The sequence below is a fragment of the Rhyacophila brunnea genome, unplaced genomic scaffold (assembly GCF_057557595.1).
Source record: "Rhyacophila brunnea isolate RB1 unplaced genomic scaffold, BYU_Rbru_1.0 scaffold_15, whole genome shotgun sequence".
NCBI lineage: Eukaryota > Metazoa > Arthropoda > Insecta > Trichoptera > Rhyacophilidae > Rhyacophila > Rhyacophila brunnea.
The window spans coordinates 1,681,038-1,707,156 of NW_028232806.1; the positions used below are offsets into that span (position 1 = coordinate 1,681,038).

At 36.3% G+C, this 26,119-nt stretch overlaps 2 protein-coding genes across 3 annotated transcripts in view; one reads left to right on the top strand and one right to left on the bottom strand.

Moving 5' to 3' along the window:
• The window catches only part of LOC147074763 (uncharacterized), a 41,603-nt gene extending 37,670 nt beyond the window's left edge, over positions 1-3,933 (bottom strand). For both annotated transcript variants that reach the window (XM_085942599.1, XM_085942598.1), the window contains exon 1: positions 3,795-3,933. The gene's annotated coding sequence lies outside the window, so the exon portion shown is untranslated. The remainder of the gene's footprint in view (positions 1-3,794) is intronic.
• Positions 3,934-9,537: 5,604 nt separating this feature from the next.
• Positions 9,538-26,119, top strand: part of LOC147074764 (low density lipoprotein receptor adapter protein 1-B) — a 46,747-nt gene continuing 30,165 nt past the window's right edge. The window contains exon 1 of the mRNA XM_085942600.1: positions 9,538-9,710. The gene's annotated coding sequence lies outside the window, so the exon portion shown is untranslated. The remainder of the gene's footprint in view (positions 9,711-26,119) is intronic.

Sequence of the window (26,119 nt, forward strand, 5' to 3'; positions counted from 1 at the left end):
TGAGTATCAAAAATATTTTTCATTCATTTTGGGGATGAACATCTTCAACAATTTCGCCGGTTGTTTTTTAGTCTTCCTAGGACGAGGAGGGGTACTAATTTCTTCTTCCTCGCTTTCTAAAATGTACTGAGAGCCACTATCTTCCATATTCTTGAACATATCTTCACTTTTAATGGACATATTAAGAAGACACTTTTGAAATGACAGCTTACAAAAATATCACTGACGTTCGAATTAGAATGGAGATATAAATGGTTTATATATCTTTCTCATTTTTTACCAAATTTTTGAAATTTGATACCACTACTGCCATCTTGTGGCAAAAGTAGGAGTTCGTTATATCTCGTTCTCAAACTCATCGATAGAGGTTTTTTTTTTAAAATGAAATTACCGAAAAACCGTTTTTAGACTTTTAGGTTTATATCATGTTCTCATTCTCGGGTCTTCAATTTGAAAGGTGTGCGGGGGGGGTTTACTTGAAAAATTTTTGAAACTCTGAACGGTAAACTCGGCTGAAACATTCAAGCTTGAATGTATTTTCTAAGAAAGGCGGTCAGGTACGTAGCCCTGTGTGAGGGAACGCTGTCGATGCGTGTTCGTTTGCGAAATATTTATTTAGTGATATCTCTCAGTGGGTCTATTCTATACACAAGGCTGCTTTCGGTCCGCTACGGCAGCTAAATAGGGTAGGAAAGTATCGAATTATAACACTTATTGTGACAATTACAATAATTTTGTTATAATTGTTACAATAAGTAACGGCACCTCTCTTGGCTGTGATAAATTTTAGATCGAGATAGACAGTTTTGACAGTTCAGATGGTTAACTTATTGTAATTGTTACAATAAGTGTTAATTATTTGATATTTTCCTACCCTATTTAGTTGCCGTAGGGCAGTGCTCCGCAACCTTTTCCAATGCATGGCACACCAAAGGTCTTCCCAGAATTCCGCGGCACACCACACGTAAAACAATTTTTACACCAAAACATGGACTCCACATCCTGAAGGGGGACCCCAGCCCAAGATCTTTGGCGGGCCCCCCTACCTATCGCTAAAGTTAAAGACAGTGTGATACTCTAAAATAGCGTTTTTCAAATAGTGTTCGAGGTAAAATTAATAAGTCTTGGGCACTTTCTCCCAGGACACTCCCAGGCCAATTCTTAGATGCTTCACATCACCAATTGATGGGTCACGTGATACTCTCGATTAAGACCAGGGGTGGTACGGGGCGGGTTTGGTGGAGGGACTTTAACTTCAAGGTATTGATTTTATGTTTAGCGATTTTTTGTATGGTTATATTCTATTAATATAATTATGGTAAGTTGTCGGTTAGGAATAATTATTTGTCGATTATTGATATAATAATAATAAATTGTGCCTACAATCACATGTTTTAAAATATTAATACTTACTAGCGTAGTAAAATAGCGCCGCAGGCGACTTTTTTTGACTCAAAAATGGGAGCTGATCTGCGATAGCCTTGTCGGAAATCCGAGGATATTTTTTATTAACCGAAATCCAGAAAATAGCCAATGGAACATCGACGAACTTCAGTTTTAGCGTCCCGTCGTTTATCAATTCAACAAATTCCTCTCGAATTTATAGGAAAAGCGCTTCTATAGAATTTTCGGCATTGGTTGCAAACGGGTTTCGTATCCTGTCGCATTTATTGTATGAAAGTACTGATAAAATTTCTTTTGCAGCAAAGTTAAATGTTTTTGAGACGGATATAAAATTAATTGCTTGTTTTCAATGGTGGTCTATCCTTGTCTTAACTCCTTTTGCCAAAGTTCCATTTTATTTTTGACTTCTTCTAATTTATCAGAGCTTGTCAATATATTTTCATTCTGACCTTGCATTATTTTATTAAGGTGACGCATCAGTGAAACGCCAAATAATTTTCAACTGTACGCGCGACGAAATTTTGGACTCGCTGCCATTCACTGAGAGAATGTTGACCCAGGAACACGTCACTTTGCTGCGTGATGGCGACGGGTCAATTAATTCTAAAATCGTGTAAAGATGACTAAAAACGTTACCCATTTACTTTAAAAAGAAAACATGTCAATGAATATATTATTATTGTTACTAATAGAACAATAAACAGAACATAAAATGGACGTATGTTGGATTTATATGACAATTAATATTTCATTTGACAGGCGTCATTTTCACCCGCCACCCGCAATCCGCGCATCGCCTAGCGACGATCTTTTTAGACCGTGCCTCAACTAATGCATGGCCTTAAGTTCTTGCAGGTGCTCAAATATATTACCAGCCATATATGAAAATTTGGCTATTGCACCGCGGCACACCTAGCATCGTCTGGCGGCACACCGGTTGCGGAGCACTGCTGTAGGGGACCGAAAGCATCCTTGTGTATAGAATAGACCCGCAGGGGTTGCAAACTTGCGGGGCATATAGTGATTTTACGGGACGGTAGTCGTTGTTTTATGTAAGCTTTCTGATATGGGATTGGGGACGTCTCTTCGCGAGGGGTTGTATTTGGTATCAATACTTAATTGTTTTCATTGAATTAAGTTAGTAATTAACATAAAAAATATTCTTCTATCTAGTAGGGTAGGTAAATGAAAATATTTTTTGATTATTATGTATTACTTATGGCTTCCAAATATTCTAGAAATCTGCAGCCCGTCAGATACTGCCATAGTAAGTAATATTTTAAGGCAAAAAAAGGTTAAGAATACATATTACAAATTGTGTTGATTAGTTTATTAAAATCCATTAATCCCTGCATAAAACAAACCATAGTATATAAAAAAAATATTCTACTATCTAGTTGGGTAGGCAGACAAAAATATTTTTTGATTATTATCTATTATGGCTTGGTTTACGCTGGGTTTAATTAAATTTTGAAAACTAAACAGCACCATCTGCAATTTGTATTCCTAGTTCAATGGAAACAAATATGAATGACTGAATAGAGTGCACTATTTTTGTCAGATCGTCCATTACATACGTAAACTATTATGGTTTGGTTTCTTGTATTGTGTTAACTGTCAAGTCATGGTGGAAATGCATTGTATTATTAATTCAATTTAATAATTATGGTTTGGTTTAGGCAGGGTTTAATTGTTTTTTTAAAAACTAACCAACACTATCTGTAATTTATAGTCTTAGTTCGTTGAAAACAAATACGTATGACTGACAAAGTTAAGTGTGCACTATTTATGTCGGATCTTAACAGCCTACCTTCACTCTTCGCCATTGTAATCAGCAGATCTTTTTTTTTGATTAAATTTCATATATTAAGGCTCCATCTATAGAGACCTATAGAAGTAAAACATCGTTGGTGAGACGCTATGATGAAATTTTATACATACCTGCATTAAAAATGTTATTAATGAAATAGAATCTGTCTTATGAATTTATAAAACAACATTTACATATAAGTTCCTAGCATTTGATATTAATCATAAATAAGCGAGTATGTTATTGGTGCAAAAAAAAAAACAGTTATAACTTTGCGAGAAATAACCGTCAAGAAGCCCTACACAATTTTGAATGCACCTTTTTATATAAATAGACGTCCCAATTCTGTTATAAATACATTCTTGTGAGGTTACCTTCAAGCATCACCAAATAACATCCAAGATTCGCTTGAGTGAAGACATCGTATTAATTAACAACTTTCCCTTTTTAAAACCACTTTTGACCAAATTACAACAACAAATAGATTGGTATATAACAGTGTTATTGCAATCGCGGAAAATTTGTTGCAGAACGCGTATTAAAATAACACAAAACGGAGGAGAATGATTGTTTTACTTACTGTAAATGCGATCCGGAGTCTCACATTGTCATTTAAGCGACCGGTTTTTGTTTTTCGTAATGTACAAATTTAATGACGGCCTTCAAATTTGTTTGACAGCCGAGAATTACTCCACTTCGCAGAAAAACCAAATGAACTCACTGACAGTTGGAGTTGCCACTAGGTATATTAGTCTATGGCATAGACTATTATACTGTCTATGGCTACTGAGCACTGAACATTAAATTATATTTTCCCTAATATTTCCTTCTTGATAATATTTTTACTTTCTTCCATTTTTTTAAAATAATATCTTTAATTCCTTTGTAATAAATAATTACGTTATCAATAATTGTACAACAGTTAAATAACATATCAATACTCGTATAAATAATTGTGAGGTTGCTTATGATAGAGGGCAATCGAAGCACCTACTAAACATTTAGTATTTATAGGTAATGAATTAATGGATTAATCTTTGAAAATATAATCGTATTAACTCCAATATATTAAATAAATTATTATTTTATTATACCTAGGTACTTAGTTAATAATATTTTTATTTATTGGTAAGGAATGAAAAGGAATATATTTTGAGATAAAAATAATAATAATAATAAACAGATACCTAGAATCTACCTATCTACCGTGGCAATCATAAATTATTGAACATTTTGATAAACTCAATTGGAGGTTTATTTTAGGTATCTATCTATTCAATATTATGTTTTATTGAATAATTTAAGTACCTATATTATAGGTAATGGAAAGTAAACAAATTAACGAAATATGAAGTACCTATGTACCTTAAATCCAATCACAGGAATAAGGCGAGATACAGGGCTCGAAATGATCGGAGCGCTGTTCCGGTTATCCCAAAATTATCGCTCCGTCTCATGGAAAAATTAATTTGACTATCTGAGCCAGATAAACCACAAGTAATACCTTTAACAAAAAAATCCACCACACTTGTTTTTTTATAAAATATACTTACATAAAATTAGATTTAAGTAACTAGTATGTAGGTAGGTATGTTAATATTTTCGGAAAATTATTGAGCGTTCCGTGTTACAAAATTTTCCATTTCGAGCGCTCCAGGATAATTATTTCTGTATGTTCGCTATATTCATGGTAGGTGAGGGTTTCGTATTTTAAGTTAGGACATTATTTTTCCTGTTACCCCCTATTTATCTGCTAGCTCCGGCCATGTAGCTATTCCTTACGTCTTCTTATTACACTATCAAACTAATCTCAATAACAAACACCTAAGTGCTGTGTGTTGCACCACTTCCACCTGTTTGCTTATTTTTCGTTAGCCTTCCCCACTATTGAGGATTATTCAAAAGCTGTAATATCAGCGGCGATCTCTGTCATCTGCCATTCCCCTTACGCGTCGATCCTCAATGTTTTCGCTGATGATGAGCCTCTCCAAATTATTGTTATATATTCTGTCTTCACGGACAAAGAACTACAGACCCCTCTGGATACATAATATTTTGGAGAGCCGGTCCTTGCTTTTATTTACTTTCGAAGAAAACCAACTCATTAAGGGTCTTGCCCTGCTCCATAAACCTTGTTTATGCCGTAAGCTTATTTTACTAAGGGATTATGTGCATCATAATACATAGCTCCATTCACCTCAGTCTAGGTTCCGTGATTCTCCTTTTCCTTGCAGTCAATTAAAGAGGAGCTTCTTGTCATACTTCTTGTAATGTCATTACAATGAATTCGCTATGATGTAGCTTAATAATTGGAAAAGCATACTGGCGCGAATCCAGCAGATACAGGTTCAAGTCCCGTCGGGTGTCGTATTTTTACCACGTTTTTATTAGCTCGTATTCTTGTTTGTTCAGTACACATTTTTTCTTGTGTGTCCAGTCCTAGCAACTAAATTATTAATATATACGTGCTTACTATGGAAATCAATATGAAATGTCAAAAAATGACATTTCTGTAAGTATTCTATAATATTTATTTAGTATTAAATACTATCAAGTACAATAAAAAGTTTTTATTATCACATAGAATTGTCTAGTTTATATTATGATTCAACAGAAAATTTTAAAACGTGGTATACGTGTGTATACGCATGAGATATCTTTAAATTATGTACCCTAAGGGCGGCAGGTTATACGAAAGTATAGTGAAGCCGGCAAGTATCGTGAAAAAGTATGGTGAGGCAGACTGGTAATCAATTTGCGGCAAAATTTCCATGTCAACATTATATTATTATATGGGTACGTTATAATGACCAAAGTAAATCTTTCGTGATGCACTTCATTTTTTTTATCGCGTCGGTATTTCTCGTAAGTTATCGGCTATTGTTGGCCTGCTTCATTCAGTTGTATGAGAAAGCCGATTCCTTGCCCCTCTCTTTATTTAATACCTCTATGTATGTACCTATATGTACCTATTCACGTATTTCTTTGTTTTTTTTTCATGTCATGTGGTGAATAATTGTATTTTGTAAGTTCACTAGATGTAAAATAAAATGGTGGTTTTAGGTATGTGGAGGTCTGTAGCGCTGACAGATTTGGAGGTAGCCTTGTGAAAATTTTGCCTGTTTATTTGTATTTTTTTTTAAAACTAAGTGTAGATACTTTCTAATGGAGCGATCGGATTCGTCTGCTTTATTCAAAAGCGCCACTGCTCTCAAAAGTTATGTTATAATATTTGTATTCGTATATTCATTCGCAGCCCTTTATAATGTGCCGCCCCTAGACAACGCATGACCTGCCTACCCCCACGGAACTTCACTGTCCCCCCCGCACTCTTGCGTACTCGTAGTTTTGCCGCTCCCTGTCGGTAAAGCAATATTTGTAATTCAAATATAAATTAATTTACATATTGTAATGCATAATTAACTTTGCAAATTCAAGACGTTCACAACATGACATAATAAAACAAAGAAAAACCTATCTACCTACCTACCTACCTACTTACATACCTACCTATCCATTTACCTATATGCCGGTTTATTTTTATTATACCTAACGTATTGTTTTAGCTGCATCTGGCTTACATCAGTATTATGTATGATAATCGATCAAAGTGTGTTATATTTTTACAGTAAAAATCAAACTGTGGTCCGCACAAAGTGGTTAAAAATCTCGCCATTTTTAATGTTCACAATATAATAATGTAGTGTACAAAATACATTACACGAGCATGCATGTTGTATTTAGATATTATTGGTTCAGCTGACAGTGCGTTTTATCACGGCCATAACAAGAAAATTCACGTGTAAACACGTATTATCATGCAAGTTCCAAGATTGCATGCGGGCATCAAAGAAGTTCGGCAGCTTCTGAATTATCACGCGACAGTTGGAACTTGTGCATTAACTGCGTCTGCGCAGTGGAACGATAGTGGCGAACTTGCCGGAAAAAATACGAACTATACCGCGCAAAGCATTTTGACGTTTACCAATTTCTACAACCTATCAAATAGCACTATACTATAATAACAACGCATGTCGCTTACGCATGAAGAATGAGATTGACGAGACGGTCAGCACTATTACGTATAAACAGTTATTATCGCAATAGTTTAACACACTATTGGTGCCAGTAAACCCATGCACGTGAACAGACGCTAAAATGTTAGATGAATGCCTCTCCAAACTTATTCCATTTCTCTCGGCCGTGTGCATTGCGTTCCCTTTTCGACGATCTCTACCTATTGAGCACTACTGTATTTAGTAATTTTTTTCCAAATAATAATAATCTTTTATGTTCATTGTCATAACTTTACAAAGGAAAAAATCGTACGTCTTTAGGAATATAATAATTATTACACTTAATCACTTTTTAATTAATAAAAACATTTTAAGAGGCGGTGAGATTGGGCCTCAACATGGTTCAATGGTCGTTGCATGCAATGTTCAGCAAGCTGTATTTAATCGAGAATCAGGGTTGCCAAAAGCTGCTTCCGCTTCCGGTATACCGCCAAATTGTCATACAATTGTACCATGATCGAAATGTCGCCCATGCACAGATTATTTATTTATTTATTTACATATAAATAACATATAATAAAGAAAATAGCTAAAACAAAACATTATAACAGACCACGACACATTTCGGTTTTGGTCCTTCAAAAAATCGGAAAAAATCAGATTATTTAGGTAAATTGAATACTATGTAACGGCGTGACTTCGAAAAGAGACCATTGGCTGGACGCCGCAAGCGCTATGTAGACGGGTGAAGATTTAACTCTATGTTAACTCCGTAATTTTTATCTCTAACAGTCTTACAGCCACTCTGCTTAGTCTGATTAGCTCTGGCCCTTTTGATCATACAGGTACTCTATTTTGAAACTAAGCACCTTACACTATCAAGATTCGTTTCTAGTGCTATGTGTGGTTTCTAGTTGTCAAATGTTATACCTACCTGAATTGAATTAATTCTTTGGCAAGTTCATCTGGTAATTTGGTCGAGCGAGTCATCTTATCTTGTTAATCTATTTTCGTGTACCGTTTGAAGTATTCTCTATTATTATTGATTAAATCTATGTGAACTCTGAATAAATACTAAAACCGGAATCTATGTTATAAATAAAGTAAACATAGTATAATACCTTTTATTGGAAATCGACCCAACTATCTGGGAAATCCAATGTTTATCCAATACATTGGACGTTAAAGACGCGGCCAGCGCGTAACGATTAGGTGGACATTCGATATAATTAGCATGCTATTTAAATATGGTAATTAAAAAGTAATTATCTAGTCAGCAGTCAATGTGTCAACAGCAGACAATTCCGATGCGGCGTGTCTACAAGACAAGACAGCGCGGACGACACAAATGGACAGTAATGATCCAAATAATTATGTAATCTTCTCAAAGCTTGAGTATTTGAATTGTTTCACTACTACTTTACTATTGTACTTGGGCATAATGTCATGTGGTAGTGCTTAAAAATAGCACGGAAGGCTCCATCAGGTAGAAGACCAGATTTTTCAAATTCTTTGGTCTATATATTATTTTCTCTTATTTCAACATAAGCCCACGATGGCCGCGCGTCTTAGGCCAGGTTCAAATCCTGGGTCTGGATAATACATATATTATTTTTCAATTTGTGTATGAGTCAGAGTATGGACCTAATAGGTTGATCATGTAGCTGACAACCATTTCTCGTAAAAACAAAATCTGTTAAAATAAACCTCCACTCTGTGGAGGTCCATATGATCCTATTAGGATCGGACATGGTTCGTCGTTCGGATTTCAACATATTATATAACGTTTATCTAATATTATCTGCATTCTACAATATAACAAAATTTATAACTTCTGTAGGTTATATATATATATATATATTTGTTTAGCGAGGAGTACCTGTTAATCGTTCACTCAACGGTTATTATTCGGTCATTGTACAAAATCAAACACACGTTGTAAAACAACATGCTTTTATGCCAGCCGCGGGATCGAGCCCGTGAACAAGTTTTCAAAGATGGCCGCTCTTTCAATTGGACAATAATTGTCAATAATTGTGTGATCTTCTGTAAATACATACCATTTCTACTCAAAAAATCTATTATAGGTGATTATACAGTCACCAAACGTATTTGTTAAATCCTGATAAAAAGTATCTCCTACTTCAGTCTGAAATCAGTAAAGATTTTTTATTATAATTTTTAAATAATGAATTGTGCCAACCCTGCTGTATCTCACCTGCGAATATGTACCCCTCTTCCTTCCTACCTCAACTGATTTCCTCCCCCCACCCGTCACTCAAAAACACCTGCCGCCAATATTCAGCCAGTGCAACTCGCCGCGTGAGCCTAGCGTTACGTGCGTAGTAAAAAGGCCGGTACTAATAACCGGTTTTTAAAATACCGGAAGTCTGGCAAAGAAGAATCGTTACCGACAACAAAAATAACAGTGACAATAGTTAAAACAAAACAGTGGCAGTGTTTTTGTTGTGTTTTGTGGTGTAAGATTTAATTAATTATTGTTTCGAAGCATTTTTATTACGTGCATATTGCATTGATCGCGACCGTCGGTTTTGTATACAATAAACTATTTTGTTAATATTAAGTAGCTATTTGTTCATTTAAATTTTACACTTTACAGGAAGCCAGCAGAAAATTTGAAAATAACCGATTGCAGTTCGCCGTATCACACTTCAACGTGAAATGTTGTAGATATCGGAAATATATGACTGTACATTTTTTTTTTTTTGACCATGTCCGATCCTGATAGGATCATATGGGCCTCCACAGAGTGGAGGTTTGTATTGACAGATTTTGTTTTTTACGAGAAATGGATGTCAGCCACTTGCTCAACCTATTAGGTCCATACCCTGACACACAAATTGAAAAACAATATGCGTACTTGCCAGACCCAGGATTCGAACCTGGGACCCACGGCTTTATAGTCCAACGCTTATGCCGCGCGGCCACCGGACATTAGAGACCGTCCAACCTCTTTGGGTCGTATAGTTATAGTAGGTATTGACATACAATTCACGTCTAAATAAAACACGGTTCTTATCGGTTTACAGGAAGCCAGTGGCAAACAAATTTAAAAAATAGCCGATATACTGGATTATTTGTTGAGTTAGGTTAGGTTTATATTCTTGAATTCACGAATTTTGCTAAAATCAGCTGTGAAAATTTAATTAATGTTCATATTGAATCTAATAAAATTGGAGACCGTATAGTATATTACGGTCATGGCCCCCACAAAGGGGGAGCTGACAGGGCTCTAGCCTGGGGGCCCGGCATGGCGAATCGACCAGATAAGTGATTTAAACACAAATCACAAATTCTCTCGAATAGTAAAAAAGTCGCCTGCGCCGCTATTTATCTTCAATATTATTATTACTTAAAATTATGTGGTTGTACGATACAATTTTTGATTGTATATCGATACTCGACAACTCCATAATTCAAAATAAATAGATGAATCATTCAAATATACAAAAAACACTAAATATACACATTAATTTTACCCCGTACACCATTTGGAAAACGCTACTGTAGAGAGTCACACTTCCTTTATCTTTAGCGATAGGTAGGGGGCCCGCTTCAGGATATGGGGTCCATGATTATGATCATTTCTTTCCGATAAGAAAGCTCACGGCGAACTGTGCTGCGGTGAAATGTAATACGTACAATTTAATTTACATAAACTACTCGAGACGGTGATGAATGCGTATTTTAATATTTTCCATAATTTATAAGTTTATTAATTCATTCATTTATTAATTCAACAGAGCTGCACTGTAATAATTGCATGATTCCAATTTTAGCAGCACGCATGTTATAAAAAAATGAAGAATAAATTAATAATGATAATTGCTTATCTATCTACTCGTAAAGATTACCAAGAAAAAATTTACAATAATAATATGATGGACCGTCGTAAAACTCCTGGCAATAATTATACATAATATTATAATTTTGCAAAAAACATTATTGTGTTTTCTAATCAGAACGCACCATAGCATAACGTTGGCAGTGACGTCCCGTGGGGGTAGGCAGATTGAGCGTCGCTTGGGGGCGGCAGTTACTCGAAGGGCGGCAAATCGAGGAGAATCATTAGGTATTATATTTCCGTTAAAAAAATCAGCTCACTGATTAGAAACAAAATCTGGTACTGTTCGGTTATCAGGAATACAGCGGAAAACACATTTTGAAAATACCCGATATACTGGATTATTTGTTAGGTTAACCTAACCAAACCTAAACTAACCCAAACTAACAAATAATCCAGTATATCGGGTATTTTAAAAATGTGTTTTCCGCTGTATTCCTGATAACCGAACAGTACCCAAAATCTATTAATTAACATAACAGGTTTCACAGGACTGTACTTTTTTGTCGGGTTCGGGATGTTTAGTTTACTTCCGTTGTGATTGGACGTCACGTGCTTGATGACCAGCAATGACACGTGCAGATTTTAAAATTATATTTGAATTATAGGTAGGTACATACTCACCTAATTAATTTATCCAAATATATTTGCCGGTCACTCACGACTCGCGAAATTTGAAAGTTGTTGGGTGTATTTTTAAATGTATCTGAAACCGTTGACTCACAATATTGTATATTGAAGTAGAGATGGCATTTAAATTAGATTTACTGGTATATATTTTGTTAGTAATGTATCCATACAACACATTTCTTAGATATTGGAGTCATCAAAGGATTATAAAAAATACTGTATAAAAAATGGGGCGGCATTTTGTCTAGGGACGTCACTGAACGTTGGTATCTATTCTAGCTAGATATATCATAATTATATTGTTTTGAAATCCACGTATGAATTATTATTATTATTGCTACTAAAATAAAAATGATTGAATACCTTATTATTTCATTAATTTATTGTAATGGCAATTCTCAATAATTTTACTGATGGCCGTTTTTGGGTAGAATTCTAAGCATAGCAAGAATCAAAAAAAATATGAACGACGTTTTAATTATAATGGATTTAAGTTTTGTACTGGAATGAGGCTATAAAGAAAATGTGCCAAAGTATGTGGATAGATTTTCACCATAGGGCATCACTAGAAAAGGGGAAATGGAGTAAGTCTATTCTACCATCACCACGAGAGGTGTCCTGGTTTGTAGAGTCTTCTTTGACGAGGAATGAGCTTAAGTTGATACTGAGGCTAAGAACAGGGTACACCATGGGCAAAAGATTTGATGTCCTCATGGGGAGAAGCGAATCGCAACTCTGCGATGAATGTCATGTTTTAGAGGACATTGTACATATAGCACAACAATGCCCTAAATATGAACTTCACAGAGTACAGCTGCAAATTGCGGATATCTATGAGAATGTCAACGAATTGAAAGGTGTCAATGAAAGGTGAAAGGTGTGGGTAAGACGGAAGAGCAAGGAAAAATTGTAAAGTTATTTAACAGAATAGGAGTGAGGACCTGATCGACGGATCCCCTTCTAGAAGAGAAGACGCGATATGACAGCTAGTCGCAGTCAAAGCCTCGGTAAAATCACACAAAAAAAAGTTTTGTACTATTCCATTTGAGTCGTTTTTCGCGACCCGGGTTTCGCCTTTCGGCATCTTCAGGCACTGTGTATTATACCCACCACACACTGACAACCAACGAAAACTCGTAACTCTTAACTTGTATATTAAATCAATACAATACAAGGTAAAAACTCCATTACCTACGTCCAATCAAGTGAAGGATCACAATAAAAAATATAAGAAACAAATTATTATGAATAGTTGAAGTGTTGGTAAAAAAAACCCCTATCTTATTAATAATAAATAATACACTCGATAAGCATAATATTATAATAAATCGTCAAAACCTAGTAATAGATCATTAGTACTTGTATAAACAATAAAAATACTACACTCAAGAGGTGTAAAATCGTACATTCTAGGAACAATGGTAACGTATTGGAAATTAATGGAGTTAACTGTACTAATGAGATATTATATCTATGATACCAAGATGTTTTAAGAGCGTACTTCAGTGAAACGGCAAATAATTTTCAACAGTAGGTGCGACGAAATTAGTCACTATTTTAAAAATAAATCTTTAAAATCAGGGCTTCCCAATTAGCGTGCTACGAGACATTTTTTTTTCTAAATGCCTTCATGGATACCTCGCATTTACTATCGAGGTTTCTTTAAGAGCGTACTTCAGTAAAACGGCAAATAATTTTCAACAGTAGGTGCGACGAAATTTCTCATTAGTCGCCAATCGGAGACCGATAGTCGAGGTGTCCGCACGTCGATTTGATTTGTTTTGTGTAAAGATGACTAAAAAACTTTACGTATGTACTTAAAAAAGAAAACATGTCAATGAATATACTCGTACTATTATTATTAGTAATATAACAATAAACCTAACATTAAATGGATGCATGTTGGATTTTTATAACAAATTATATTTCGTTCGGCACGCGTCATTTGCACAATCCGCGCATCGCGTAGCCACGATCTTTTTAGACCATGCCTCAACTGAAGTATAGCCTTAATGTTTAAAAACACGAATTGTATCAAAATTATTCCGGTTGACAAAAACAAACATATGACATGCATTTTGCAGTTAACTATGTATTCACCGTAGACTGTAAACCAACAAGAACCGTGTTTTATTTAGACATGAATTTTATGTCAGTAGGTAGGTACTATACGACCCAAAGAGGTTGGACGGTCTTTAATATACGGCCATATATTTCCGATATTACATTTCACTATGAAGTATGATACGGCGAATTGCATACATATAAATATCCGGACACGGTTCTTCATAGTATTATATTAAATAATTTTGACTTCATGTAAAGCAGTGCTCCGCAACCGATGTGCCGCGGCACACTGGTGTGCCGTGAGACGATGATAGGTGTGGCGCGGCGCATTGTGTCAAAAAATGCAAATAATTTTGTATAGTATACAATACTTACTTAATGGCCAAATTTGCGTACATGGCTGGTAATATATTTGCGCACCCGAATAAAATTAATAAAAAAAATGCAAGGTCAGAATGAAAATATATTGATATGCTTCACTACCATAGGAATATTAAATAAATTCACTACTATTGAAAACAAGCAATGAATTTTGGGTCCGGCCCAAAAACTTATAACTTTGCTGCAAAAGAAATTTCATCATTACTTTCATACAATCAATACGACTGGATTCTAAACCCTTTTACAACCAATGTCGGAAATTCTATAGAAGCACTTTAATTATATTCGTGAAGAATTTTGTTCGAATTGAGGAACGACGTGACGTTAAAAATGAATTTCGCCGATGTTCCATTGGGTATTTTCTGGATTTCGGTTAATAAAGAATATCCTCGGATTTCCGACAAGGCTATCGCAGTTCAGCTCCCATTTTATACGACATATACCTATGTGAGCAACTTTTTTCAACTTAAGCTATAATTAAAAATGATAAACAGTCATACTTGACGGGTGATAAGAACTTCGGGTTTCTCTTTCTAGCCTGGGGGGCTAGGCTCAAGAGCGCGTGGCAGATCAACCAGATAAGTGAGATAAACACAAATTACAAATTTTCTCTAATGGTTAAAAAAAGGTCGCCTGCGGCGCTATATTAATACGCTGATACTAATATTTTTAAATATGCGATTGGGGAGTGTTTGTATTACTAAATAAAAAAAATAGCTAAACATACAATGAATACCATTAATTTTACCTCGAACACCATTTGAAAAACACTACCTACTTTCGAGTATCACACTGTCTTTAACCTTAGCAATAGGTAGGGGCCCGCTTCAGCATGTGGGGTCCATATTTTGATGTATAAATTGTTTTACCTGTGGTTTGCCGCGGAATTCTGGGAATACCTTTGGTGTGCCATGGGTGAGAAAAGGTTGCGGAGCACTGATGTAAAGGATATAAACCCTGCAACTAACATCAAAAGGGCCCATAACATATATCGATTTGTACGTGTAAACGAAAAAATAAACCACTAATATTTATTATATGTCATCAGTTATCAATGTCATCTTCAAAAATAATTGGATAGGGAAGTGATCAGTAGCGAAGGGTGGATGTAGGCTGTTAAGATCCGCCACAAAAAGTGCACATTAAACTTTGTTAGTAATACGTATTTGTTTTTACAGATGATATTGGTTAGTATTTAAAAATCAATTAAACCCTGCCTAAACCAGACCATAATAGTTTTGGTATATTTTGGGCGATACGACAAAATTGTGCACACTTTTTCATTTATACTTATTTATTTTCGTTGGATTTAGAATAGGTACATATTATTACACATAAGTATTAATGGTTCATTTTTTTTAAATTCATTAAGCCCTGCCTAAACCAAACTATTATATCTAGATAAAAAGTATTATTCTATCTATAAAATATTTTATGTATGATTTAATTGAATAATTTTAGATATTTTATAGATAGACGAGTATTTTTTGACTATTATCTATTATGGCTTGATTTTCAAAGGGTTTTTAATTGAATTTTAAAAATTAACCAACACCATCTGTAAATTGTAGTCATACATCAATGAAAACAAATACGTATGGCTGACAAAGTTTAGTGTGCACTATTTATGGCGGATCTTAACAACCTACTTCCACCCTTCGCCACTGAGTGATACATCAGTTGGAATTTTGTATGGTTTTCATTTTATTTGAATCGTGGAAGGTCTGAAAATCAGTCAACCAAGTTCTTAAACTAAAGGGGAGAAAATCCTCGTTCATTTATGATAGGCTGTTGCAAATGGTTGCCATTTTTATCGTTTCCATGATATCTTAAGAAATGACAGATACTATGCTTTGCTCTGAAGCTCAATAGGTACCTACGTCATGCTTTATAACTTTGGAGCAAAATTCAAGTGGGTAGTGCCTCTTACATTCCTTTAGCATATTTTGGCAAATCAGCAATTTCACAGTTGAAGGGATTCACAACGGAATCGACAGATTATGTATCAATATGTAGAAAGTATTCGAAGAACCGATTTCAAGCTTAGTACCTAATACATATGTTGTATAGTGAGTTTGTAGAGTTTTCATTACCTTCAAGATATTCATTTTTACCTCAGTTTCTCGACGCTTGGCTTAGAAATATTTTTTATAAACTCACAGGCCCATTTCGAAAATATAATAATTTATTATTATTTCTTCTCGACATGGGGGGCGGGGCGTTAACAAAATTTGACGTTGCCATTGATTTCAGGGTACATTCATCATACCGAAACACTCCACACTTTAAGTCTAGCGATGAACAGCTGTCCTGTATCTATAACAATGGATACTCACCTACGAATTGCTACGACTTTGCGTTATTTTATTATATTAATATGTTAATCAACATTTAACCAAAATTTCAGGTAGGTATAATCAGTTAATTTTATGAGAAAAGCGAATGAAAATATGACTCTACTAGATTGCTAGAGGAAATCATAGTACCTATATTGATAGTTTTATTGGTCCTGGTTGAAAGAGCTGTTCAACAATTTTAGGACCGTAAACCAGTAAACCGAAAGCTCGACGGCCCTAAATATTCGGTCATTGATCCTCAGTCATGACGTCCCGACGAAGAAGAAGAACTTGTATTCCTTTCATTAATTTAAATACTTTTTTTCGTTCCGGGGGAGGGTCCGGACCTCAGACTATAGATACATCGTCCGGACCCAAGGACGCCTGCGCGCCTGTAAAAATTCGTGAAAACATGTCTAATATTAATGGCACTTCAACCCTTGGTTGGTCTTGGCCTTCTTCAAAACTTCCTCCATCTTGGACGATCCAGCGCCGACACTCTCCGATTGCTTTGACCGAGCATTTTTAAATCTCCCGTGGCATAGTCCAGCCATCTCAGTTTCGGCCGTCTAGGTATTTTCTTGCCACCAGGGGTTGCGTTGCGTACACAGCTCGCCTCGCCGGTATATCCTCCGGCATTCTATGCACGTGGCCGATCCAGCGCAGTCTCTATATTTTCATATGCCACGTGATCTTTTCGCCCCCAAAAAGTGTGTATAGCTCGTCATTATACTTTGACCTCCAAATGCGACCTTCTTGAACAGCCCCAAAGATTTTTCTCAAAACCCTCCTCTCAAGTATCTCAAAACCAAAGAAAACAAACATCTTTTACCCATTTTGATTACAATATAAGTTAATTCAACTGCAATGACTACACTGTATATTAATATAATTCCAATATAATTAATAAGTACCCAGGTACACAGTTTTTTTTTAATTATTTGTCATGGTCGGCTTATGATTATAACCAATGATTAATATCACAATTTTATTGGAAATCCGTATTACTAACACTGCAAATAATTGATAAATTACAATTTTCAATAATCACTCGCCAGGTCTGATAAGATTAGATATACAAATACATAACCTATTCAAGCCAATAATGAAAATCAACTTAATTAATGGGAATATCTTGTTTTTATGCGATTTGTAAAATTGCATCAGGTAACTCTCCTAAGTGCTTTACAAATGCAGTGGTTTACAAAGTGGCTGCGCCGCCAATAGATAATAATAGACTTATTTTGTTAGGTACTTATTTACATATCTTCTTGAACGCCGGTTTGCACATGTCGAATGTCGAATAGTCGAAAGTTCGACTGTATATATTTTTATTTTCGAATTTAATTCGATTGCGTGGCGCCCAGTTTTCCCGGCGCCGAATCGTCCTAGAGTCTAGACTCTCCTCAACATTGTCTCAAAACTATTTTGTGATCTCTACAGTGACGTCATACACAATATTGACTGTAGAAAGGAAAAAAGACGTAATCCCATGGATCCCACATCCTAAAGCGGGCCTCCCGATCAGGTTCTTTGGCGGGGTCCCCTACCTATTGCTAAGTTTAATAGCATGTGTGATTCACAACATAAGCGTTTTGAAAATTGTGTTAGAGGTAAGAGTAAGGGCCTTCAGTTTATTTTTGGCGATTTTTTGTAGTTTTAATTTTTAATACACGTAAGTACCGAAGAAGGAAGGAAACCCAGAGTGGAAAAGGCTAGTGGGAAAACCACACACACGATGGGGTGATAACATTACAAAACATACCAACCAGCTGCTAAAAATCAGGAACTGGAAAAAACGTACGGAGGACCGTTCCGGCTGGAGGACGGCGGTGGAGGAGGCCAGGGGTCGACTTGAGCTGTAGCGCCATCGAAGAAGAAGAAGTAATTGAATTATGGAGTAGTCGAGTATCAACTTAGGGGTACATTGGTACGACCGCGTTACAAACACCCGAGTTCGTGAGCAGACACAACAGCCATCGGTGATTGAAGTTATCACGAAGAGACGATTTATGTGGCTGGGACACGTATTCCGGATGCCGGCATTTGAGTGTGAAGAGTGCGGCACTTCGTACCCTTGTGGCACAGCCTCAAGGGTTCCGTCACCGTGGCCGGCCCTCCCTCACCCTGAAGCGGTGCTACAAAAGCGACCTACGTGCTGCATGTCTGACATGGCGGGAGGCGCAGGAGTTGGCGATGGACCGAGGGAAGTGGCGCCAACTCGTGCTTGCCCTATGCCCCAATGTTGAGAAGAAGAGGAAGAAGAATCTAATATTAATAATTATTGAGTTACTTAATTAAAGAAAAACTAATTATGTATGATTAAGTCGTTGTTCCCACTTCACTTCCTTTTTTTTTAAATGCCAGCTAAATTTAGATAATAAATCGTCATTTGCAGCTTACATCTTTGAACACAACATGTATTTAGTCGTGTACCTACAACATTATTAGGTACCTATCCAATAAAACATATTTTGAAAAAACTGAGGGTTACATCCTTTTCCCTTTCTACAGTCGATATATGAAAATTATTTCCGAATAGTGGTAGGTAAATTCAAAATATAAATTCATAATGTATCTAGCCTCCCATAAAAGGTGTGCTTTAAAGACCTTCGAAGTTGTAATATAACAGATGTTTTCTTTGTATTGTGTTATCGCTGTGGATTTTTTTTTTATCAAAATATGATAACTGATAAGCAAAAAATAGTAACATAAGATATAATATTAATTGTCGTAGGCTGAACCAACTTGGAAATATTATTTAAATTTAAATTCTAACCAACGCTATATCATTGCGATTGCATACTCATGGCTAGAGTTGGGTATTTCCCGAGAAAATCTCAATCTCGAGATTCGGGATTTCCAGAAAAGAATTCTCGAGAAATCTCGAGATATCGGAAAATTGAAAAAAAAACTTTAAAAACACTAAAATCAATGTAAAAACAGACAAATTCGAAAAAAATATGATTTTTTTATTATTTATGTAAGAAGACAAACAAAATATGTGTAGGAAAACAAAAATAATTCAAAACATTACTTATTAAAATAGACTTTCAAAAAACACAGTCTGTCAATCGCGTACGCTTTTGAGACACAAAATTCTCTGATATTGCAAAAATTGCGCTCATTTTGAGTCGACGTTGGCTTCATTGTGTTAAATGCCCCGATCAGTCTTTGAACGTTTTGTGTTTTCTGTCCACTTTTTCCATATAGAAAATCGTTTTTTCAATTAATATTTGATAATGAAGAAATCCCGAATTCCGAGAAAAGATTCTCGATCTCGAGATCCAGGAATGTTAAAAATTTTAATTCTCGAGAATCGGGATGGAAAATCTAGAAAATTTGTCGAGAATTCCCGTCGGGAAATTCCCGAAACGCAACACTACTCATGGTCTATGTTCAAGACTAGATCAATTTCTCATTATTTCAGAAGAAAAATTCGCAGAATCTATCAGACCGATTCAAAAATAGCAGATGATAATTCAATGCTTTCTAAAATCAGCATTCATGTTTAAGAATTTTAAAAATAATTTTTTAAAACCAGGGCTTCCCAATTAGTGTGCTACGAGACATTTTTTTTCTAAATGCCTTCATGGATACCTCGCATTTACTATCGAGGTTTCTTTAAAGGCTTTGGCACGCAAACTACTCTACTTGACGTTAGTCAAATGAAAATTGTGCCGGCTGAGAAATATGCCTTATTGAAAACCATCCGTCTACCCGCATCGGGTATTGCTAATTTGAATTCGGCCAGGGCCTATGAAACTGCCTTGCAAAAACTCTGGAAAATTCTTTGTAGCGCAAGGCGGTGGTGATTCTGATGAATATTTCGTCGTATTCATTGGGAACTGAGAACTGCGATTTATAGCCGAGTTTTTCCCGTGGTAAAAGAAATGTCGCATGTGACTGATATTCTGAGCATATACTTATCCTATCTTATAGATATGACTGCAATCACTGGATCTGATAGGCGTGAATCATCATTACCTAATCATCATTACATGTCACCATTTATTATTTTGATTCTTTTTATTACATCAATACAGAAATTAAAAAGTGCATTTCTTCCGGCCTCGTTTGCTATGGTCCCCGGAAGGTCTCGAATGTCCGCATCTGCCATCTGTAATAAAAAGTTCAGGTTGTGCCGCTCCTTGCTAAAGGAAATGTGAAAATATGATAGCATTTCATCTCCTTTATAAATCGTGTAAATTCTGGCAAAAATAAATATTATCGTAAGCAGGTACTATAGAAATATAATATGTATTACAGGCCATGTGGCCCAATGACAGCAGTGTGATGAAATAGTAGTATAGTAGTAGAAGTGGAAAAACTACATACATATAATATGATAATGATCTCAACAGGAATAGAATCCGGTGCCCCCAGTGATAGCCTATTGCCTTACTCTCATTGTGTACAACTCTATCGATTATTTGATACGTCATTTTTCGCGATAACGTACACTAGTTAACCGTCCCACGATGGACCGCCGGCCTATAGCATCGTGGGTCCCAGGTTCGAATCCTGGGTCTGGTAAACTAAGTACACATATTATTTTTCAATTTGTGTGTGAGTCAGAGTATTTACCTAATAGGTTGAGCAAGTGACTGACATCCATTTCTCGTAAAAACAAAATCTGTTAATAAAAACCTCCACTCTGTGGAGGCCCACATTATGATCTTATCAGGAACTGACATGGTAAAAAAAAATAATATTATTTTTTACGATGAGTCCGACAAGTCTCGTGTTAAATTTTAAATATGCATAATATATACATAAAGTAAGTGAATATAACACTTTTTAATATTTCACGAACCGAGACGCTATATTTCATTTTCCACGAGACGCAGTGATAATTTTGGCGATTTTACGAACTGGAATTGCGTTCCGGTGCGCTCCGGCCATTTCGAACGCTGAAAAAATGTATATAAAGATAGTGAATTACTTACTCTCAACATTATTTATGTTTTCCACGAAGCGGCGTGATGGAAAACTGGTCCTGCGCGTCTATTATATACACAAGACTGCCTTCGGCCGCTATCTAGGGTAAGAAAGTATCCAAGTACTAGCACTTATTGTAACAATTACAATAAGTTAGTTGTAATTGTTACAATGTCGTTTGTTTAACGCGTGCGTGCTACCTGTGCTCCTGTATGGCTGTGAGACATGGCATCTTACTAAGCTTCAAGAGTCTCGGCTTTTGAGCTTTGAGAATCGTTATCTCCGCCGAATCTTAGGGGTACATTGGTACGACCGCGTTACAAACCTCGAGTTCGTGTACAGACACAGCAGCTTTCGGTGATTGAGGTTATCACGAAGAGACGCTTTACGTGGCTGAGACACGTGTTCCGGATGCCGCCAAAGAGTGCGACACTTCGTACTCTTGTGGCACAGCCTCGGAACGAAGTACGAAGTGAGTCGAAGAATTGTGCATGTGATGGTTTCGTGCATTCGAGTTAAACTAAAATCTGACAAAGGAAACTTTCTTTTACAATATTTTTTTTGTGAGGACTGTGCGGGGGATAAAAACATGTGTGTGGACATATTTTGGTAGGTGTGCGCGCGCACACGCGCACACCTTACAGGGAACATTGTTGCCTACCCTATTTAGCTGCCGAAAAGGCCGAAAGCATTCTTGTGTATAGAATAGATGCGCTGGAAAGTATAAACGGGAAACCACTAATTCGTATTAAATCTGTTATCAAATGAGCAATCTATGCTTAGTTTATCGCCACATTAAATCCAGCATTTGATGATGGGCGCATGCTTATTTACGATTTTCTGATACAGTGCGCTCGAACGAATTGGCTAAATATAAATAATATTTTGTACATACTTGTAGATTAGATATGACATGGCCAGGGAACACAAAATTAATTGGAACTGGCTTACCATACTGCAGCGATTTCCAAACTGGGAGGCGCGGAGTGGTGCAAAGGGAAGCGCGAAAAGTTTAACACAGTTAAGTTGCCACAGGTTTACAGTTTTCAAATGCGTAGTTTATAAAACGGCCGCTAGTTATAAACTACACAAAAAAACACTCATATAAAAGGTTGTTTATTTTATAATACCTCACTTCTATAATATTTTGAAGCGCGCTGGCTATCTCGTAAAAAATGAAATAAAAGGGTCAAATCATAATGTTCAAACTTGAGGCAAATTTGTTTAGGAACGATAATTTTGTTGTTAAACTTGTCTATTTGGTTGAAATTAAAAAAAATGAGTGAATAAATCAATGCAAGGATCAATAATGCATTCACTGATTTAAAAAGACAAAGTGAAGGCGTTCTTAAAAAATTGGAGCTTTGGAAATCAAAATTACAAAAAAAAAATAAGTTCGCCATGTTTCCACTTTTAAATGATTTCTATTGCTGAGTTCTTGGTTAGTTTGTTAATGCAATTTTCACATTATTTTATTAATAGTAAAAAAAGTCGCTTGTGTGGTTATGCGTTGCAATTTGATGTGATACCTATATGATGATTAATAATATACTTAAATGATAACTCCCGTGTATAATTTAGGAAACACTACATTAGAGTACCACATTGCCCTTAACCTCAGCGATAGGTAGGTGAGCCCGCCAAAGATCCTAGCCTGGGAGCCCGCTTCAAGATGTAGGGCCCATGGTAGAATCCATTTGTCAATGAACGATGATTAATTTGGATTGTCTACTATTGAAATTGATTGTGGTAATAAACAAGCACATTCTTCGCATGAAAAACGGATTAATTTAAAAATTAATATACTTAATATAAATAGTAAAACCTTGTTTATTTTTATATATATTTTTTTTTGTTTTAGTACATTGTTTCTTCTTGGTCGTGCACTCATGACTGAGGATAGTGACCACATTTTTGACTGACGTGTTTGACTATTTTGACTGACGTGACTTTCCATCCTTCTCGATCTTCCGCTTCTCTCGGGGCAGAATGGATGGTCCAGTCAGCTCTTTCACTTGGTCGCTCCATCGCGCAGACGCTCTTCCTCTGCTTCTCCTTCCCCGGAGGCTACCCAAAACTACCAGTCTCTCCAGGTTGTCCGGTCCGCGCCTGACAATATGTCCAAAAAACTGCAGAATTCTTCTCCGACATATCGTCGAGAGCCGTTCCTTTAACTTCAGTCTCTGGATGATTGACTGGTTCGTCCTGTGCTCCGTCCAAGAAATGCGAAGCATTCGGCGCCAACACCACATCTCAAAGGCATCGATTGCCTTCCGTTCTCTTGCCTTCAGGGTCCACGACTCGACTCCGTATAGAAATATCGAGAACACTAATGTTTGCACAAGCATCATTTTTGTGGCAATCGAAATTCCCCGATCCTTCCATATAGTGGTAAGGCGTGTCATCGCATTTTTTGCAATCTGTGTACATTGTTGACTATTTAAAAAGGTGTCTGTATTATTTAATGGAATAAAAGTGGGGGGAGGCGCCAAGATTAGATTTTTTTAAAAGGGAGGCGTGGTTACATAAAGTTTGGAAACCACTGCCATACTGAGTATGGTATAACACGAATGTCGAATCTGGAAATATATGGCATAAACTTAAACACGTGTTAAAGATTATGTTATTTTCAATAGTTACGTCTATATGATAATAATATGCATTCAAGTTTGTTAGACAAATGTAACGCTAATACGGAATAACGTTTTACGGTTCTGTAAACAAAATGGCTATTAGCTACGTTGTGCAAATCCGTGTCCGGAAACTTGTACGTGTGAAGTTCACCGTATCACACCGTGAAATGTTGTATCACAAATTATATCGTCACCTTACTATTAAGACCTCGTAAGTCCGATATTATAGAAAAACGAAGTTTGTTCGACAAAATTTAAACATAAAAGCATAAGTAACTAACCATATTATTCTGATTTTTTTACATTAGGAGAATCACGACAATTCTATAAGAATGAGAAACATATTTTTCATATATTTTTGTCCTTCAAAATATTGTTTTTATTACATTTTTCCTTCCCCTCAACATTCTTCTCAAACAGACTTACGAGGTTTCAATAGAAAGGTGACGATATGGTCGTATATTAAATACCATCCAACCCTTGGGTCGTATAGTACTGAGATAAAATTCATGTCTACATAAAACACGGTTCTTGTCGGTTTACAGGAAGCCAGTGGCAAACAAATTTTGAAAATAGCCGATATACTGGATTATTTGTTAGGCTAAGTTAGGTTTTCATACTTGAATTCATGAATTTTGCCAAAATCGGGTATGAAAATTGGCGCAGTTTCCGCCTGGCTTCCTGAAAGCCGATTTGTACATAAAACACTTACAAAATACGTAATAAAAATATTGAAATTCAAGAAAAAGACAGTAGAAAATCGGTATGTAATTAACAGTGACCTCCTTAGACAAAATGCCGCCCCTAGACAGCGCCAAAATGCCGCCCCATTTGTCCTTTCATGACTTCAATACCTAAGAAATGTGCTGTATGGATACATTACTACCAAATATACACCACTAAAACATACAAAATTAAATCTAGATATAAAAAGCGAATAAATGTAATATAGGTAATTAGGCTAGACACCCAAAACACCCAGAGTCTGAGGTTCTATTTGGTTGATATTTCTGTCACATTTGATTTGTACCATTTAGCAATACACAGACTTATTATTTGATACTATTTTTACTACGTTATTATTGTACAACATGTAAACAAAATAATTTTAGCTATTTCTATATAAGTATTCCAAATGATTCTCCTCGATTTGCCGCCCTTCGAGTTACTGCCGCCCCCAAGCGATGCTCAACCTGCCTACCCTCACGGGACGTCACTGGTAATTAAATTAGAAATACAGAAAAAGATAAGAAAGCTCACGGCGAACTGTGCTACGGTGAATAATGTAATACTACGTAGTACGTACAATTTACATGTAACCCTAGGATTTTTCTAATTATTGAGTTTCTGAGGAATATCCCTCAAAAATATTATTTTCAATGATACATAACTCATTTTTGGGGTACAATAATAATAATATGTTGAATTGATTCATTTTGTTCTTATCCATATCCGCCCCTTAACTGGAGCATATGGACACCACGCGCCTCCAAGAATCCCTGTCGCTCGCCAGTCTTCTTGCTTCGTTCCAGCTCAAACCAGCATCCCGTAGCTCCGCCGTATACACTCTGTAGATTGTATTTAGCGGCCTTCCAGGTCCCGGAATTCGGTCGGCTTGAAGAACAGGCAAGCCAGGTTAAAGTTCTCTTCTGGCATCCGCAGCACGTGGCCGAGCCAGGTCCAACGTCGCCTCTTCACTTTCAGCGTGATGAGAGGCTGCTTGGTGCGTTCTCTTATCTCCTCGTTGCTCCTAAAGTCATACCACCGCACACCCAGTATTCGTCGCAAACATCTGTTTTCGATGCTCAGTATACGGTTGCTCTGAGCCTTCGTAATGATTCGCTACCGTAAAGCAGCACCGTCAGAATGCAAGCGTCGAATAGGCGGCATTTGGTTTTGACCGAGTACAATCGTGAGTCCCAGACATTTTGCATCGAGTTGAATGTTGCTCCAGCCATTCCCATTCGGATAGCGAGCTCTTTCTGCAAAATGCCATCTCCCGTGATGTGTACCCCCAGGTACTTGAAGCTGTCGAC